General features: G+C 42.6%; 1 long non-coding RNA gene across 1 annotated transcript; it reads right to left on the minus strand.

Annotated features, from left to right (window-relative positions):
- Window positions 1–8794: 8794 nt before the first annotated feature.
- Window positions 8795–9949, minus strand: LOC140631613 (uncharacterized). The gene is made up of 2 exons (XR_012029139.1): window positions 9367–9949; window positions 8795–9227 (listed from the first exon to the last, which is right to left on the minus strand). It is a non-coding gene; the product is annotated as an uncharacterized lncRNA (long non-coding RNA).
- Window positions 9950–14415: the final 4466 nt, after the last annotated feature.

Genomic DNA, 14415 nt, shown 5'->3' on the forward strand with positions numbered 1-14415 from the left:
GAAAACATGAGCAGGGGGAGGGGCAGTGGGAGAGGGAGAGAGAATCCTCAAGCAGACTCCATGCTCAGTGTGGGACCTGACATAGGGCTTGATTCCAGGACCCAGAGATCATGATGTGAGCTGAAATCAAGATTCAGATGCTTATCTGACTGAGCCACCCAGGTGCCCTGAATTCACAATTTTTATAACGAAGCCATATCATCTTTTTCTAGGTCTAACACTCAGATATTTGAGTAGTTGGCTTTGTCCTTAAAATAAAATTTATGAGTTTTTCCCCTTCCAGTCCTCCCTTTAGAAAACACCCAAGAGTTCATTTTGCATTTTGGGTAGTAAATTTAGGATTATAATCATTCAAAAACAATATGTGAATATGTGAATAGAGCAGATTTCCAGCATAAAATCTGTCAATGGGGTAGAGATCATTTGTTTCAGTAGCTTTTGTTTTGTTTGTTTTGTTAACTCTCTGGCTGTTGACAAAGGGTCAGTTGTTAGAATTTGACATCGAATAATTTTTCAGGGTTAATTTTCTTCCTCTTGTCTAATTTTTTTTTTTAAGTTTGGAGTCATTGTATGAAGATTATTAGACCCATCCTATCCTGGCAAGGATGCTGTATCCCAAGGATTCTGCTTCCATCTGAAGGACAGCTCTTCTGCACTTTGCCAATTTCTGTGCTCCTTCTACCGACCCTGAGTTTTTATTTAGAAGGTCAAATGCTTGAGAGATAACTTGATAAAACAGCCAAGAGGGACACGAAGATCTGAACTCTTTGGTCTCCTTTGGGCTTTGACCTGAATCCCATGTACACTTGAGTTTAGCAGGCCTCAGAATGACCAAAGACAAGAAGCTAATTGGCCTTTGCCTTCTCAGAAAGGTCCTCTTTCTCAAGTTCTCTGGACCATCAAGCTTTCTCCAGCAATCTGAAGTGCAATGATTGAACACAGCTTAATTAATGATGACAGGAGGCAGCACTGAGTACGTATGGTGTTGGGGAGCATACACTAGCTATATTATATGCAATCTCATTTCATCCTCAAGTAACCAATAAGATCATTACTTTAATTTATGGGTGATGAGGTCTATACAACTCCCCGGGTAGAGCTTTTTCCTAAAGTCTGTGTCTCACACCCATAGGCTGCTTTCTGAATGCCCCAGTAAGAGTAAAAGCTACCATTTATTTAAGATCTGTTAACATCCCAGGCACTAAAATAAATAAATAAAAATAAATAAAGTCCCAGGCTCTGTAACAGCAGCCTTAGGTAGGTTATCTAACTTGGCTACTTCCCCATCACCTTATTAGTTAGCTAGCATTACACCATTTGCTTATGAGAAAATTGTTTCCTCAGAGAGTTTGAGTTGCCCAGCTAGTAAAAGAGAAAATATTCAAATCCAGTATTTCTGATTGAAAGAAAAACATTGCCTTTCCAAGGCTATTAATTATGACCTTGCTTTCTTAGCTAAAAATTATTTTTTTTTTGTTTTTTTATTTTTTTATTTTATTTTTTTTATTGGTGTTCAATTTACTAACATACAGAATAACACCCAGTGCCCGTCACCCATTCACTCCCACCCCCCGCCCTCCTCCCCTTCTACCACCCCTAGTTCGTCTTAGCTAAAAATTAATATATGAATTCAAATCAGATTCAGTGTGCAATGGGGCCTTGCAATAGCTTATTTGAAGTCATGATTGTCCTAAATGAATAGGGAGACATGTTGACTGACCCCTATTCACAGTAACCTCTTGTCCAATCTCCTGCATGCTTCAACCTGATAGATATTAGCTAGCTGTTACAAAGGAAGCAACGAGATGAAATAAGTCATCCCTGTTAGGCTGTTGTGTCTGTTGAGTTGTGTTTTGTTTCCCTCTGGTGTGAGCAATGGACTGCCTCAAATTATGGAATGCTTCAAAGATTTTCCTGTTTTCCCGTTACTATTTTTATGTGGAATTTTAACATGTAATTGCCAACTTGACAAGAACTCTTTTTTTCCCCTCTCTCTTCTTGAGCAGCATACAAAAGGTCCAAGTTTCCTATTGGCTCCCCTCTTCCTCTCCACAGCTGATTCAAAGCCTCCCTTTGTCTACACTATAGACAATTCAGCACCATGTGATTGCTTGTCCATTTCTTTTTTCCCTTTAATAATTAGCTTTGTAAAGGAGGGTAATTAACCCCCAATGGAACCTCTAATTGGTGGGTTTCTTGCTGGGCCCACTTTCTTTTTTTGGGGGGGGGCCACTTTCTAATTCCTCTGAAATCACATATTGGGTAGGCATCCATGCACCCCAGGAGTAAAGGGAGTATTGGTGGAAGGAAGAGAGATGGAGAGAGCCCATGAGCTTGCCGGGGAAGAAGGAAGAGGTTACAAACCCATGGATGCTGAGACCTCCCTGCCCTCGTTCAGTTATCTTCTGGATTATACATGAGGCAGGTGGCCTGGGCTCTGAGGGGTCCTTAAAGTAATGGCTTGGTGGTCTCCTCACCAAGATTGCTTTCCCTGGACTGACTCCTGGTTTCTGACCCCAGGGTAGATTAAGGTCTGTGCCATCTGGGGCACCTGGGTGGCTCAGTGGTTGAGCATCTGCCTTTGGCTCAGGGCATGATCCCTGGGTCCTGGGATCGAGTCCTCATCATGCTGCCCACAGGGAGCCTGCTTCTCCCTTTGCCAATGTCTCTGCCTCTCTCTCTCTGTGTCTCTCATGAATAAATAAATAAAATCTTAAACAGAAAAAGACCTGTACCTAACCACTTCCCATTTTTAGCTAGAGCCTGGGCACTGCTTCCTCTTTTACGTCTGTGACCTGAAGAAGAGGAAGCACGGGAAGAGGAAAGGTGACTCCCCAGAGGAAACAGAAGCTGGGCTGCCTCCAGAGGCTTAAGTAAGACTTAGCACTTCTTGGAGCAGAGAGTGGACATCCCGAGGGTAAATTCTGGATCTTAAATGTTTGAGAATCTGGGGGCAGAGGAAAGGACAAGGAAATCAGACCAATAGGATCTGGTCAAAGAGGTTGCAGCATTATGATTAGGGGACCTGTGTCCTAGACCCAGTGAAGTGGGTGAAAAGGGCGACATTTCTGCCCATAGAGGGTTCACCAGGGTGCCCTCGAGATGGATGAGAGGTTTTTATTAAAATTTTACACCAGGTTACTAACTTCAAATATGTTGATCTTCCAATCCATGAAATACTCAAATTTTCTAAGTCATTTTTGCTGTTTATTCATTTCTGGGCACCTTTTCCCATGTGTCAGGAGAAGGCACAAACACAGCACGCCCGCCCCTGCAACAGGTGTATTTACTCTTAATAAACCACTGATACCAAACTCAAGCAGGCACAGACGGCCTGCATTCGGCCAAGTCTCTGAAGGTGAGTTTCTTCCTTTGTAAACGTGGGAGAAAATACCTGCCTCATCTTTTTTATAGGGTGCTGTGAGGGTTAAATGGGTTAATAAATTTTTGTTCATTTTTTTCAAAAGATATTTATCAAAAGTCTATCTTGTGTCCAGCTTCTTCCAAACTTTGGGGTTCTCAGTCAACGTTATAGACAAGGATCCTGACATCAAGGCATTTATAGTGCCTAACGCTGCATAGCTGAAGGCAGACGCTTAACGGACTGAGCCACCCAGGTGCTCCATCACTCTCATTTAAAAATTTAAAAATTTTTTGGTTACAGTTATATTTTAGTTCCACGGGCAAGACAGAAACTTATAAAAATAATTTCATCTTTCATGAATCATTTATTAAAAAAAATTTCAATGAAGACGGTATGTGGGTGGGCTTTTGACTGAAATAAGTGCTATTCACATTGCAGCAGAAAATGTGGTGGTATTTTGTGTCATTTGTGCCTTCTTGGCCCTGGAGACTGGGGAACACCATAAGCATGGGAGGTCAGCCACACGTGTTACTGAGGCTGGAAGTCCCTCTTGATCTGGTGTTTTTGAGGTATCTTGGGGGTGGAAGTATGAGTGTGTAATATGTATATGAGTGTGTGTATATTTGTGAGAGTGTGTCTGTGTGAGTGTGCGTGTGTATGGGGAAAGAGCAGGAGACACCAAAATCCAGGGGAGACTGTGGAGTCCTCCAGCCTCAAGGAGTTTCTCTGGTGGTACAGAGGGTTGTTTCCTTTGGACCAGAAGTCAGCATCCTGGTTGTATGTGTGTGTGTGTGTGTCTGTCACGGAAGGGGATTTGTCGAGGGCTGACCACATAGCCTGGCAAAGTACAAAGCTGGGGTTCGAGACAAAGTCTGCTTTTCAAGAGTCGTGCTGTTGGGGAGACTTTGGCCTCTGAGACAGCGCTCGTCTCTAAGTTGTTACCTGTGTATTTTCCTGAATTATATCATGTTAAAGAAAATTCTATGTGTTTGTATAAATATTTATGTGCATTCTTACTGGTTAGGGCCCTATCATAAAACACACAAAAGGGAATTTGTGAAAAGGGGTGAGTGAGCACAGTTTAATGGGGAGTGGTTATAAAGGCGGGGCCGTGATAAAAGGAAACTAACTTGGTGAGACCCGTGGTGTGGTGCGGGGAGACACTGCTTGATAGCCCTTGTAGCTGTTAGCAGAGGAATGCAGCTGCTGCCTGGTCCAAAGAGATCAGGGCTCTGATCTCTGCCTCTTCCATCTCCTGCCAATGTTCTCCATTCTGGTATCCGGCCAAAAACTGAAGGCAAAGAACCCCTGGTGATGCAGGCACAGAGCCGGTGAAGAAGGGTGGGGAGAGGTGGAGAGTAGACCTGGAGGGGAAGGTGGAGAATGTCCATGACAGGACCCGGCCACGTGTCAGGCTCTCAGCGAGGTGCTGTAGGGGCATAGTAGGCGAGCCTCGGCCCCTTCTAGAAGAACAAAGTCAGTAACTCTGGGAAAGCATGATAAAGACTAGAGCTAGATTAGCATCACCGTCTGGATAGTGGCTGTCTTATGACAGAGCAAATGACAACTCCAAATCAATTGTGAAGCTGGAATCCTTACACGTAACATGGCTTTATTCAACAGTGGTGGTTGAGCCAAAAACCTGATATTGATATGCAACACCGTTCTTGTCTCTTTCTCTGACGGGATCCTGTTAGGGAAGTGGAGGCCCTGACTCTTAGATATTTGGCAACCTGTTCTCCTTGTCAGTATAAACTGTTTTGCTAAAAGCATTAAAAAGTGTTTGCAGGGCACCTGGATGACTTGGTTGGTTGAGTGTAAGCTCTTGATTTCAGCTCAGGTCATGATTTCAGGGTCATGGGATTGAGTACCATGTTGGGCTCCATGTGGGGTGTGGAGTCCACATAAGATTTTCTCTCTCCCTCTGCCTCTGCTCCTCCCCTCCTCTCAAAAAATAAATAAATAAGACAAAAGGTGTCTGCAGTAACAGAGCAGAACGGAGGAGGGACCCACCCCTACTCACCTCCCACACCATGGGCCAAGCCAACTCATAATGTCCTGTCATCTCAGAGAGGGGGACGGTTGGCCACTGTAGGAAACATAATGAAATGTGAAACAAGATAGTACGTGATATGTACATGACATTACTGAACTTAAGAAACCTGTCACAGTTCTATGTGGCCACAGGGTAAATATCACACATACGTGTGTGTGTGTGTGTATGATTTTAAATACATAAACAAAGACAAATTATGTGGATTGTGTAGATCTACATAATTCCCTGGTGTTAGATTATTCCCTTCTCATCTCGGTAAGTCTCTGTTAGGATGAAAGGAGATGTGGAGGTGGGTGCCTGTGTCAGGACCTGTGTCAGGACCTGTGTCAGGTCTGTTTGGAACACAGGCTTTCTAGTCTGACCTTGTTTTCAGAAGCTGCTGTTTTCAATCACCTAAGACTGAGCTTTTGGGGGGCATACTATAGAGGTGTACCATAGAAAGTTCCTCTGGCTGGGATGTAGGGGAAAGGAGCCCCGGGTTAGCAAACAGCACATGGGTATACACACTGCTAAACAAACAAGCACTCCTAGGAGTATGAAGGGTGGCGGTGCAGGTTCTCAGGGCGCTTCTTCTTCCAGCCGCTGGGCTGCTTGGTGTGGGAGAGCTGAGCTGGTCCTTGTCACCAGGGGCCTGAGAAGAAGGAGATACACCACAGACCTGAGGACATAGTTCAGGAACCAGTCTGTGGTTTGTCTTCCGAGACCCCTTAGTGAGTCATCAGAGTCAGCATGCTGATAGTTTAAGGCTTGCTGACTTTCTTTTCATGACTGTGAATGGCATGTATTTATTTATTTTTTTAAATCCGAGAGTTATAAAGTACCAGTATTATTAGTGGAAACACTGGGTGGAGGAATGCTGTTTGGACTAAATGCCAAAACACAGTTTCCTTCTGTTTTCTCCTTTGAATCGTGTTAACCCACTTAGCTATGGAGAGTTGACAAAGAGCCCATGGAAAGGTAGCTGGGCCTGCCACGGCGGGGCGATGGCAGGGGGGGTCTCTGGGCACCAGCAGGTGGAGGGTGCAGTGATGAAGGGGGGCGAGGAGGAGGAGCAGGGCTCTCGAGTCTTCCTGCCCCCCCGCTTTTTTGCTCAGCTGTCCCACTGCTAGAACAGGGGAATGATATCCTCCTCCTTTCCCTGCTTCTCTCTTTCTGTGGCAGCCATACCTACCCCTGTACAGAGTTGGGCTTGGGTACTGTTCTACCGACCATTAGTGTGTTCCTTGGACAAGTTACTTAACTTTCTAGTTCCCTCATCTGTAAAAAGGAAATAATAATAGTCCTGAAGCATCCTCAGGATTCCTTGAGCTCATCCACTGAGAGCACTTAGAACGGTGTCTAGCAACAGCAGGTTCTCAGAGAAGGCTGATAAAACTCACTGCTCCTCCTGCTGATAACCTCTTTGGATTTCCCCAAGGCCCTTTGATCACCGACTTGGGGTCCGGGAGGCCACGGGTATAAGCAGCTAACTGGGAAGTGGAGAAAAAGAATTTGTCAACAGAACCCTCTTCTTTCTGGAAATTCCTGAAGATGGTGAGGTCAGTGAAAACAGCTGATTAGGAGGCATCCAATAAGTGTTGAGGTTCTAATGATAAGCGACCCCTTCAATGTATGCTGTTGATTGTGCCACCCAGATGTGGCCCTTTGGCCTGCAGATCTGTGGTGGGCCATATGTAAGAAAGAAATTATTCATCCAGAAGTGGAAAGAAGTCATGTACGTAATGAATGGGAGTAAAAGATATGGGAATACCTATAGATGGTTAGGATTAGCACCAAAAATCTTGACTTGCTTTGCCTGAGGCTATGGAAAGGACTTCACTTCTTGCAGTAGGATTGAGAACTTGAGCAGAGTGAAAAGTAGCAGGACTTGGTATGAAGAGTTTTGAGATAGAAAGGGGTAAGGGCAGAGATGAAGCAGAGAAATCATTGCTATCACTTTCACCATCAATAGATAGATACTATTTACTAAATCTCTAGACAATTTTTATCTCATAAGTAATATACCCCTGGATTTTAAAACCAGACCATTTACATGGAATAATCTTTTTTTTGTTTTAAAGATTTTATTTACTTATTCATGAGAGACGCAGAGAGAGAGAGAGAGAGAGAGAGAGAGGCAGAGACACAGGCAGAGGGAAAAGGAGGCTCCACGCAGGGAGCCCGATGTAGGACTCAATCCTGGGACTCTGGGATCATGCCCTGAGCTGAAGGCAGATGCTCAACCACTGAGCTACCCAGGTGTCCCTGGAATAATCTTAGTTAGTTATAGAGTGTTTTTACTGTATTCTGATTATAATAAAAGCCAAACCATATATATTCAATTCCTGAGCACTCAAGAAAACTGCCTTTCCCAGTGCTTTGGGACTAGATGATTAGTTCTGGCCAAAAGAACATTAGCAGTAATGACGCAAGCCAGCAACATTTGCAGATTTTCAATTCTCTCCCCTTTTTTAGGAGGCGGAGCCACGGTTGGAAGGGAGCCTGTATCCTGAGTCAAGACTTAGAAGAAATCCACCTGGGAAAGCCACCTAACCAGCATCAGAATGCAAAGTGGACTAGAAACAAAACAGCGGTATTAAGTCACTAAAGTTTTAGGATTTTTCTGGGGGAAGCTAGTAGCACTAATAACCCTGACTAGGACAGCCTTAGACAGTAAATGTGACTGACCAGTGTTGAAATCTTATTAAAATAGCCATGGCATTTCACAGCAATAATAATTTGTTTTGCCTCCAGATTTCCCATTAAAGTACAAATATAAAAATATAATGTATTATGTGATCAAAAGGCATGATGACATTTGCTGAAGTCAGAGACCCATGGAAATGCATAGATTCATTCATATACTCAGTATTGAACAAGTACCACCAATGTGTCCTTGGCAATGGGCTAGGTGCGAGAGGTACACGCAGTTTTTCTGATTGATAGTTTGTGAAGGGCTTGTCTACTAGGATTGAGATCTTTTATTTGTACTTAGTGTTATTATACATAATCTGTATACCCAATGTGGGGCTCAAACTCATATCCCTGAGATCAAGAATCACATGCTCTACTGATTGAACCAGCCAGGTGCCCCCAGAATGGAGATTTTTTAGATCTAAATGAGAAACTTGAACTTTCTATCATGCCTCCTCCCCAGTTTTTATTCCTCAGTCACACCCAGGAAGGACAAGGAAGGAACGCCAAACTTTGAGCATTTGGACTCGCCCTTTGCAGTGTAAGTGGAAACAACTGCCTGGTTGAGAGGCCCTGGGCTGGGTGGGGAAAGAACAGGGAACTTCATTAACCAGAGATGGGCGGGTAGGAGAGGACTGTTTACTTGCTTATGGTGAGATAAGAGCCAGGAGGAAAGACAGAAAGACAAAGACAGAAAGGAGTTTCTCACCAAATTTTTATTCAGAATAGGTTGCAGGAGGTCTTACAGGATGGGAATCAAGGCCCTAAACACGCACGGTGCAGGAGTACAGGGTGGCAGCTGGGGTGCAACAGACCATGTGACGGGCTGCCTTTCCATAAACTGTTACCCGGTGCGTCGGCATGATCACGGTCATCTTTATCGCTGTTGTAAAGAGAGATTATTGCTGGGGCCGAGCCCGGCTGATCAGGACAATCACGGACCACAGACGTGCTGCTCGCCATCATCGCCCTCATTCTGGGCACATCATCCTTCCTTGCTTGTCATTCTCTGTCACTACGTGACTGTCAACAACACCAAGAAGCAGGGATGAAAGTGGCATTTTCTCTGCCCCAGGGTTCCAACTATAGTTGGAACAACTCCGAGCAACCTAATTATATGTGTTGTTGGATTAACTGGAGGGAAGGGGAAATCAAAGCAAAAAAGAAATAATTACTGAGATTTTTCCAAATTTGATTCTTTTTAAGCAGAAACTCAAGATCTAAGAATCTCAGTAAGCTGGGAGCACAAGAAAAAAAGAGGGAGAGAACATACCAGTGAAAGTAATTTATTAATTTATAGGGGCAGCCCCGGTGGCCCAGCGGTTTAGCGTCGCCTTCAGCCGAGGGCCTGATCCTGGAGACCCGGGATCGAGTCCCACGTCGGGCTCCCTGCATGGAGCCTGCTTCTCCCTCTGCCTCTCTCTCTCTCTCTCTCTCTCTGTTTCTCATGAATAAATAAATTAAAAAAAAAAAGAAAGTAATTTATATCAGCAGTGGAAATCTGTAAATTATTTTTCCTTAAAAGAGGTCTGTCTGAAGTTTTGAAGAGTCTGTTTTAAATAAATTGCTTTTCTCCTCTAAGTCAGTACTGCAGTGGGAATAGTTTGATTTGTTTTAGCAGAACTCAAAACTAGCTTGGATATTGAATAGGTCTCATTGTTTTGCTCATGTCCTATTCATCTTGGTCACATGCTCAGGCCAGACTAGTGTTGGGATTGTTGACAACCGGGAAGAGGACACACCCAACACCTTGGCAAAGACGGTAAGGGGCAAGGAGCACAGTCTGTGATCATCCGGATCAGCTGGGCTCGGCTCCAGCAATAATCTCTCTTTACAACCGATACAAAGTGTGACTGTGATTATCAGACACATTGTGTATCAGTTTATGACAGTTGCCCAAGTAGACCATGAACATGATAAATGTAGACAGACAGAGACAGTCTGTCTCTGGAAGAGGCCTTTGAAAGGTTAAGATTACTCTTCCAGGAGAATCTAAGTGATAATCACCAACTAGAGCATGGAGGTCACTGGGACCTGGCAGGACAGGCTGTGACTGTTGCTGGGAGGCTGGTGCATGAGCTCGGAGTTCAGATGGCGTGGGTACCTGCTGGCTCAGTTGCTTAAGTGTCTGCTTTTGGCTCAGGTCATGACCCCAGAGTCCCGGATCAAGTCCGCCACTGGGATCCCTGCTCAGCAGGGAATCTACTTCTCCCTCTGCTCTTACCCCTGTTTGTGATCTTTCTCTCTCACTTTTTCTCAAATAAATAAAAAAGCTCTTAAAAAAAAAAAAGTTCAGATGGCTTCCAGGAAAAACAGAAAGGTAAATATCCTCTACTTCTGCTTCTGTAGGAGAGGCAAAACGGAGGGCTGCTAGCTTAGTCCTTATTCAGTGAAGGGTGAGTGATTATGGAGTACATGATCAGGTAAAAACTGACAATTCAGAGCACAGGAAGCTTACTCTTTAAAAACAAACAAACAAACAAAAAAAAACTTAATTGTAATTTTAAATTTTAAAAAGGGGAAATTATAGATATACCTATGGAACTAACAAATAATAATTTGTCAGATTTCCTATAGATCTTTTTTTTTTTTTTAAAAGATTTTATTTATTTGAGAGAGAGAGAGAGAGCACAAGAGCATGGTGGGGTAGGGAGAGGGACAGAGGGAGAAGAAGCAGCAGGCTCTCCACTGCGCAGGGAGCCTGATGCCGGGCTCCATCCCAGGATCCCAGGGATCATGACATGAGCCAAGGCAGACACTTAACCAATGTAGCCACCTGGGCACCCCAATCCTTCTTTGTGTTTATGGAAATTAAGTACACCTACAATTAGTCACACCCACCACGATTTTTAAGTTCTCTTACTTTGAAATGAGAGATCGTAATTTTCTTTCTATAATGGTTACTCTTGTGTCAACAAAATCCCCTAAAGAGTCAAAAAATCAATATATCTATACTTTTTCTGAACAAAGCAACGACTTTAGAATTTTTTAGAACAAAACAATCAGCTTCCCACCTTCTAATGTTTTAACGTTTTAATCTTACCGTGTCTAAATCCCCATCCTCAGTCATTATTATCATTGTTATTTCAAAGAGTCAATGAGGATTTACCTGAGTACTTATCTGACTCCTTGAACGCTATTCTTTCCTTTTCAGTTCCGTTTCCCAAAGTACATCCTTCAGGGGTTCCTTCAAGGACTATCTGAACAAGTATGCCACTCATCGTGTATGGCACACACACTCAGACTTTGCTTATTCAATTTTCTTTCTCCTCTTGAATGATAATGTAGCTGACAGGTCTCCTCAGCACTCTCTGTTTTGTGGGCTTAGTTTTTTTTTTTTTTTTTTTTTCTGTTGGGAAGCCTACTTTAGTCTAATTGTAACTCCGTAGATAATCTTTTTGTTCTGATTACTGTTAGGATCTATCTCATTATCAATGGTGTTCTGCAGTTTTACTCAGAGGAGTGTAGGTGTGGATTCATTCTTACTTGTTTAATTTAGTATTCATTGTGATTCTTCAATCTGGAAATGTAAGTCTTTCATTAATTCTGGAAAATTCTCATTGAATATTGCATCTCCCTCCCTGCCAGTCATTCGATTCCCTCCTTTGTAGCCTGTAGATCTTGTCCAAATTCCTCTGTCTCTGTGGTTAATTTCATATCCTTCATGGAAAATTCGGATTCTATCCAACATAAATTCTTACAAATTCCTACCCCATCACCTATAGATGTTTCAATATTTGCACTTATTCTCGTTTCTTTACTTCTGTTTACATAGGTATTAGGACGTAGACTTTGGTGTGAAACTCAGGTTCACATTTGTGTTCTATTCCTACCAGATGTTATTTAATAATTTCCAAACCTCAGTTTCAGACTGAGTGGAGGGTGCTGAGTGGAGGTAAAAAGAGTATGTGCCTCTTGTGTTTGTTGTGAAGGTAAAATTAGATAATGTGCAGAACACTTAGGCTGGTACCTGGCCTAGTGGGCATTTAATAAAATGAAATAATTAAAATCGTCCTCCTCATGTCATCTGATCAAGGCAAATTCCTGCACCTGCATTCAGTATCCAGCTCTGCAATGTGCAGAATCCTTTTTCTCTTGTATTTTCAACTTCTTTGACTCCCCTAGAGCCTGCCTCACAGGATATACAAATATTTGGGTTTCTTGTCTTTCAACATAGAAAGCTCTATCTCTGTTATCTCAAGGTCTTTTCCAGTTATCACCTTTTTATTTTATCTTCCTTTCTCAGTCAAATTTTCTTTTTCTTCTTTCTTTCTTTCTTTCTTTCTTTCTTTCTTTCTTTCTTTCTTTCTTTCTTTTCTTGAGAGAGTGTGCGGGAGGAGGGGCAGATGGAGAGGGAGAGAGAATCCTCAAGCTGACTCCCCGCTGGTTGTGGAGCCCAAATGCAGAGCTCCATCTCATGACCCCAAAATCATGATCTGAGCTGAAACCAAGAGTCGGCTGCTCAACCAACTGAGCTACCCAGGAGCCCCTAAATGCTTCTTTTTAAAAAGAGCTTCCACTACATTCTACGGATTATTACTCTCAAATCACCTTTCAACCAATTTTTTAAAAATCTTTTTTTTTTCACAAAATCAGCTGTGGGTTATAAAATTCTGTGTTTGTTTTTTAAAAAACTATTTATTTATTTGACAAAGAGAGAGAGAGCACAAGTAGGCAGAGCAGCAGGCAGAGTGAGGAGAGGGAGAAGCAGGCTCCCCTCTGCACAGGGAGCCAGACGTGGGGCTCAATCCTGGGACCCTGGGATCATGACCTGAGCTGAAGGCAGACACTTGACCGACTGAGCCACTCAGATGCTCCAAGTCCTGTGTTTTTTTAAAAAAATTTTAACTATTGCACATAGTTAACCAGTTTAATTATGACAATGGATAAAAATAAACAGGTTAAGTAAGTGTTTTATTACCATTGCTACTCAGCACAAGAGCTGGGAACCTTGAACCAAGTTTCTTTGAAACCTAGTTGGAGTCACTAGATTAACACAACTGTGATGCCTGCTGTACTTTTAGGATTCTAGTTACATCATCCAATAGTTTTTAGTGGTTAAGTCTATCAGGTTTTCTGGTATCTGTAGTCTATAGTGTCCTATAGTTGATCTGGGATATAATGCTTTAAGTCCCTTAAGGGCTGGATTTGTGGTTTGTTTTTAATCTGGGGTGCCTAGCACAATGCCTGGAACACTGTAAGTAGTTGAATCTCTTTTGAATGAAAGAAGAAAAGTGTTTTGTTTGTTTTTGCCATTTCTGCTCATTAGTTCCTCTGTCAACTCTTCCATTCATTTGAACACTGAATCCAGTGATTCCTAATTGTGCAAAGAGGTGACTGATCCACTGTGAGGTGTACTGACTGAGCTACTGAAGGAAATATATTATAACCCTCCTGTTTGTTAGAAGGGTCAAAAGTCCAGAACCCCTGAAAATCTGATATTCCTATTTAATGATTTCACACACACACAAATCTTGTTGCTTCTGATAGATTGTAAGAAGTTAGCAGAAATTCTTTCTTCATCTTGGAGATGTTAGACTCACAGAACATAAAAACTATAAGGGAGCTAGTATTATTTGGTCCATTGATCATATTTCACTGATGAGAAAATTGAGGTCTTAAGAGTTTCAGCAATATGCCCATGGTTGGATCTTTTGCAGTGGCTAGCAAACTGTTAGGCACATAAAAATGTGTTCAATAAACATTCGTATGCATGAAAGAATTACAAATAAAAATCAGATGGACATCAAAGCTGGCTTGCCTTTCTACTAGGTTTCTTCAACTTCCAAGGACAAAGGTGTAGTCAGAAAATGTGAATTGGACTTGCCCTATATCTGCCGATCTGTCTCATCCTTGAGTTCTTGTGACATGGTAAGTTACTGTATGATCTAAGTGCTTATTATTTTAAATATTTTTCTGTAATGTTTTTCTGCATTTTAAATGTTCTGAGAATATCTTATTTTGTATTGGTTTGCCTCCCTCCATTATACCCAGCTCTGGCACAGTGTTGGGATTTTATTTTATTTTTTTAAAGGTTTTATTTATTTATTTATTCATGAGAGACACGGAGAGAGAGGCAGAGACATAGGCAGAGGGAGAAGCAGACTCCACGCAGGGAGCCCGACGTGAAACTCGATCCCAGGACCCTGGGATCACGCCCTGAGCCAAAGGCAGATGCTTAACCGCTGAGCCACTCAGGCATCCCCAGTGTTGGGATTTTAATAGTGGTTAACTAAGTCCTCCTTCACTGATTACTGATAGATTAACTGATGCCTAACTTCTGAGTAAAGTTGTTATGCAGGTAGCATTTACTTTCTTTGAG

Source organism: Canis lupus, chromosome 4, assembly GCF_048164855.1.
Source record: "Canis lupus baileyi chromosome 4, mCanLup2.hap1, whole genome shotgun sequence".
In the NCBI taxonomy this organism is placed as follows: domain Eukaryota; kingdom Metazoa; phylum Chordata; class Mammalia; order Carnivora; family Canidae; genus Canis; species Canis lupus.